Here is a 6,000-nt window from a genome sequence, read left to right as displayed (position 1 = left end):
ACACATGTAACTGGTCACTGAAATACACCTGCACAGTCAGAGGCAGAAATAGGACACTGCTACGACTATCATGCCAATCCAATGTACCACACATTCCCTAACATCAGCTGTACACATTACCATTGCCAACATCCATATCGTGCCATAACAATGCTATGCCTAGGATATGCTACATGTCAACTACATTTAAGTGGATGTGAAAGATCAGAGACTGAGGCAGGTCCAGATTGTTAAGTGTGCTGTTAGTGCCATCAGAGCACCCACAGCCAGTGAAAGGTCTCACCATGAGAATGGATGTAGATGGAGGCCTGAGTAGGACAAGAAGGTGGCAATTCACTATTCGGCCTAAAACAGGACTAGAGGAGATGATGCTGAGAAGTCCAATAACTTAATACTAAACATGTGACATGCAGGTGGGCCATAGGCCTGGGAAAATGCCCATCTGAAAGACTGGAGCAATGAACAGGAAACAAGATCACAATGTGAAATCATCACAAGGCAGGCATGTCACATCACAAAAGCCACAACACACATACACTAATTGTACCCCATTTCATTTCAGAAGACGATGGATCTCCTGTGGATATGCCTGTCCCAGAATACCCTGATGACATGGATGATGAGCTGACAAACATTCCCCAGCAAACCACCCAAGATGTCTTTGGATCCCTCCAGACCCCACCTTCAGTCACAAGGAGGAGCACAGAACAAGCAGCCATCGCAGAGGATCCAACCACCACCCCAATTGTAAGACCTGCCAGCTCCAATACAGCTGAGGACTCAGACAACACAGGCACCAGCTTTGAGAGAACTGTAGTTGGGGTACAGCGGGAGCTGGCCAATGAGGTGCAGGTGGGGATGCAAACTATGGCAACCAGCCTAGAGGGGGTGCATTCATCATGATGTCATCTGCAGATCAGGCAGCAGCAATGCAAGCCCTAACATCCATCCTGCAAGGACTACAAGAAACTGTCAAGGAATTCACCACTCCAGTAAGGGAGTTGCCACAACACCTCGCACCCCAAACCTTCCACTGCATGCACGAATACAATCATGACCCCCTCAGGGCCGACCTGGCTGCCTACCATCGTGATGTGGCTGCAATTCTTAAGAATCAGCAGATCCTCCTTGCTGCAGTACTGCCCTTAAGACCTTCACAGGTAGCAGTGACCGGGATGTCTGACTCCACGAGTTCTAACACTGAGGTGTGTGTTGGCCCTTCACAACCACCACCACCAAGGACAGAGGAGGCAACACACACATCAGAAGAAGAAGACATGGAACAGATCACATTCACACGGAAAAGTACCCAGAAGCACTAGTCCCTGCCACATGGCCAACTATTACCAAGGTCCAGCGTTTTGTAACATGCCAGTCTTACAACAACTGTACTCAATGACTGTTCTACTAACCACTGTATATCTTGTCAGACTGTCCAGTGCTTGTCTCTCTCTTACTCATTGGCAAATCCTGTCCCTCTGCACTCTCTGAAACATCACCCCAGCATGTCAAAAGCATTTTCCTTTACCCATTGTGTAGGATCACAATGGAAGATGTCACCGTAATGGACTCACAATCATGGACAATGTACATATAGCACTACAACACTTTTCAATAAATAGCACTTACACAACAAATCTGTCTCTGGGTAATGTGACACATCAACTGTGCAGTAGATAACTGAAATGTGCCTCCTGTCAAATAACGTAGCTTGTCAATACAACTGTCCTGAAATTATGTAGTCATATAAATCTGCACAGTGGCCAGGATTGCATCATACTCTGCCCTTCCTGAGGGTAATATCTGATGAAGTTAAAAAACATACATCATCATGCTGTGTTGGACAGAATAATGCTTCATCAAAGGATATCTAAGTCATCAAATAGTGGCCGCAAAATGTTGTCACCATGCAATACTAACACATATAACAGTGCACCCAAATCTAAGCAAACACTCCAAAAACTGCATGAATGAAGGTGTCTGAGTTTACATCCAAATAGGTCATCATGCTGAACAGTGTCACAAATGATCTATGTGAGTCATGAAGACGATACTACAAGAGTGCTTACGACAACTCATCTTATAACGGTGTCCTTGAACATCACACTGCAGTCAGACCTAAAACTGTTCCCCCAATACCAAATCTGGAAGCACTGTTTGTGACTTAGAAAACATACTTATTGACAAAAACACGTTGGGATCCATATTAACTGTGATTTGCGTTTGCAACGAATGGTGGAATCTTTGCAAGGTAGCTCTGGGGTAGCTGCCAATCTTACAGCTCAGTTGGGATTTGTCCGTAGCATAGGACACAAATGTAATAGTACAAAATTAATGTACACTAATGCCAAGGCCATGATCAACAAGCATTTAACACATACTGTAAAGGGTTCACTATATATTTATTGAATGGTAATCACAGTCTTACCTACCCTAATCTACCCTGACTACTCATTAGCCACAACTGTCCCTAACTAACCTAACCTAAACTTACTTATCACACGTAACAAAATGTTCTAAACATCAACCCCCACCCCCCTTATGAGACGGGACAAATGGAGGACAACAGATACTAACCTAAACACATACTATACTATCCTAAACAAATATATATTTTTTTGTATTTTTTGATATTTTTTTTTAAACACACAAGAACCCCAACATAGCCATACACACACCCACCCACACACTTAATTAGTAAAAATAGAAAGATTCAGGACCCCCACCCCCCCACCCACTATCACTAACTAAACTAACAGCCTATACTAACCTAACACTAAGCCCCCTAAGCCCACTAAGTATGAGAACAAGGAAAGAGGAGGGAGGGGAGGGATTCATGTCCATATCCAAAAGTCTAGAGGTTGGCCCTCCGGAGGGTCCGCTTTATGGACACATACGCCTGTTCATATGTCGAACATCACGCTACAGGTGACTGATTTTCCCTAGCACATGGTCCATTTTACGTTCCATTGCCTGGAAAGCTGCAGGGTCAACTGTAGCAGCTGGGGCAGTCTGGGTAGCGGCGGAGGAGGTTTGTGGGCGTGTAGAGCCAATGCCTGTGGGCTGCCCTGAAGGTGTTGCACTGCTGGGGCCTGGAACAACTGCAGACGTTGGAACAACAGTCCCAGCTGTGGGTGGTGCCACCTGGGTGGAACTGGTGGTTGTGCTGGTGGTGAGCAAAGTAGGGCCACCCTGTGGGAAAGCCCTCCATGCTCCGGAGGTCCGTTCATTCTGGTATCTATGGGCCATCGTCCTGAACCCCGACTCTACCAGCAGGATATGTTGGTATCTCATGGCCCGCCTCTGGAACTCACGGACCTGGATGGGTGTCATGTTTGCAGCTGTGAAGACAAAGGCAAACAATTTACATTAGAAACTGCATTCTGTGAAATGGCACAAGAAGTAAATCAGACAGTACATCTACTGTACTTGTAACAGCTCATATCACCAAACAGATCATTGAATGTCCCCGAGGAAGTACATGGCAGGCAAGCCTACAAAGGTCATATCACACATAGCACATCCAAAACCTACAGGATGGGTAACAACTGGCATTAACTTGCCATCTGAGTTCTGCCAGTTGTCGGCTAACAATCATGCTGCACATACTCCGCCAATGCCTGGGCTACAGATGTCAGTGTACGGGATGGAAATCTAAAGCCACATGGTCTGCAAGTTGTAATTGGACTTGCTAGTATAGTACTCATGTGCCATACCTGAGTGTGTATACTAGGTTCCGACCAAACATTCACTTATTCACATGTATGTGTAACATACTGGTAGCATCAGTCCTATGTACCCTATTCACAAACCCATGCCTGTGTTTGAGGGCGGGGTGGAGAAACAACAAACAATTCCAAACAACATAGACACCCAGGAGTGTATAGAAAGCTCAACACGTGCTTGGCTCTACACACACACCACAGGTAAGGTCTATCAACAATTAGGAGTCAGCAAACCCTTGACCAATCCTAGCGCCACACATGTCAGGAAATGCAGACCTTGGTCCACATCATATACTTCCAGTAAGGCATGACTTATAACAGACACAGAGATGCAAGAACACCCATGATCATGATTTGCATGCACACCTAGGCCATTGCACTCAAGTTCCACATACTTGTAGCACTACATGTGGAAGTACATGCTGCTAGGAAGTTCAACCTACAGGTTAATAAGTACTTTGGTGAATAGGGAAGCAGAAGTCTTTTGGAAAGCGATTTGCAGTACCAATCTGGGACAATGTGGGTCTGACAGGCAGACTAAATCTGAGATGAGTTCCAGTGCGACTCTTGTTGATACAAGTGTTATCCACATGACTCACCCCAGTTCTAATTACGGGGCCTACAGGAATGACCTACAATCCCTAGATAATACAATAGGATAAGCATTGGCCAACTCAAAAAGTTTGAGAAACTAAAATCCCACTGATGGAACAAGACAAATGATTGGCCAGCGCATCACACCTTGCTATGTGTTCAACACACAGGAGTCCATCACACATCACCAGCAAACACAACACATAACAGACATATCAACACTTACTGGAGTGGTCGGGTCCTCAAATGTAGCCACCTCTCCCACAGTGCAGGGTGCCGGTCCACCTGTAAGGCATGGAAGGAAGGAATGTGCTTAGAATCTGTGCACTGACCAACAATTTCAAAGACAAAAACAATGTGTAAGCTGTCATAAGTAATGAAAGCCATTCAGACATGATGATACTGCATCTGATATATCACGGCCAACATGTATATAGCATGGGTCTCCTGTGACAATTACACACATATCTACACACACATGCAGTGGCCCTAACTATCATGTGGTGGCAAACATGCTCCTTCATTAGTGAGCAGAAATAATAATGGTGTGTAATCGTCTCATCATGTGCATCCAAGAGAGACATCCAAAGCCTGCTTACTTGAGGACTGCAAACAGCCTATGTGGCCATGACACATTTATGACACATAGGTACAATGTACAGAGGGCCAGGGACTTTTGTAAGCCCACATGTTGTTACAGTTTCTTCATTTGATGTGGCTCAGCAATGGTGATTTGCACCTAACATAGAGATATGAACCCATGTGCATACCTTTGGACTGCCATCCCTAATTGGAATGTGGCACAACAAACTCCAAATACCAGTCTAAGATGTTAGCTGAGGGCACCTTACACCTTTTCCCGATGTTTTCAAATCCAGATCTGACATGTATCCAAAAAGATGAAGGATCACAATAATCCCCAACATTCATAGAACTTCCAAAAATGCTTTCCTTACACATTCACCAGACACACATGAGATATATGTCTGGGCCACATTGCTATCATCAATTGACGTGAAGCCAGCACTAATTTTCTGCATCATGTAGTGTTTCTAAAGTCAGTCTAGATATTACGTCAACAAAGTTTGCCAATATTGTTGTACATCTATACTTCACTGGCAAATGTGACCTATATAGACATGATTGGCTCCTATTTTGTGTTGCTGTTTGACACAAAGGCGGCACCAAATTACATTAAGGAAAAGTATCCTGTAAGTTTGCAGAGCACGTGCTTCCTGACAGCTAGCAATTGTGGTCCTTCACATAGTGCATCAATGACCCTGTATGTTTCCGCAGCATTCCACACAGTCAGCAACTTAGCCGGCAGATATTGTACAATTCATCTGATGTCACTACAGACTTTTTAAATGTGCACATTTACATGATTTGTACTCACCAACAGTGCCACCAATCACTAGTCCCAGGTGGTCCAGCAGATCTTGCTCCCTGGTGATGAGGTCAGCCCAGCAGTGCTTCAGCTGGTGGTCATTCCTCTGGCTCCAAAATATGCGCTGCAAGTGATGCAGCACCTTTCCCCACCGGATTCTTCGTGCCTCAGTGTGATACTCCTGTATCACCCTGCCTCGATCATGAGTAGGAGGAAATGGCACACCAGCCATTTAAACCCCCCAGCTTCTCCTCACCCATCCTGCCAAGACGTGGCCTACCCAACATCTCAGCC

The sequence above is a fragment of the Pleurodeles waltl genome, chromosome 4_2, assembly GCF_031143425.1.
Source record: "Pleurodeles waltl isolate 20211129_DDA chromosome 4_2, aPleWal1.hap1.20221129, whole genome shotgun sequence".
NCBI lineage: Eukaryota > Metazoa > Chordata > Amphibia > Caudata > Salamandridae > Pleurodeles > Pleurodeles waltl.
This window is presented reverse-complemented; position numbering follows the sequence as displayed.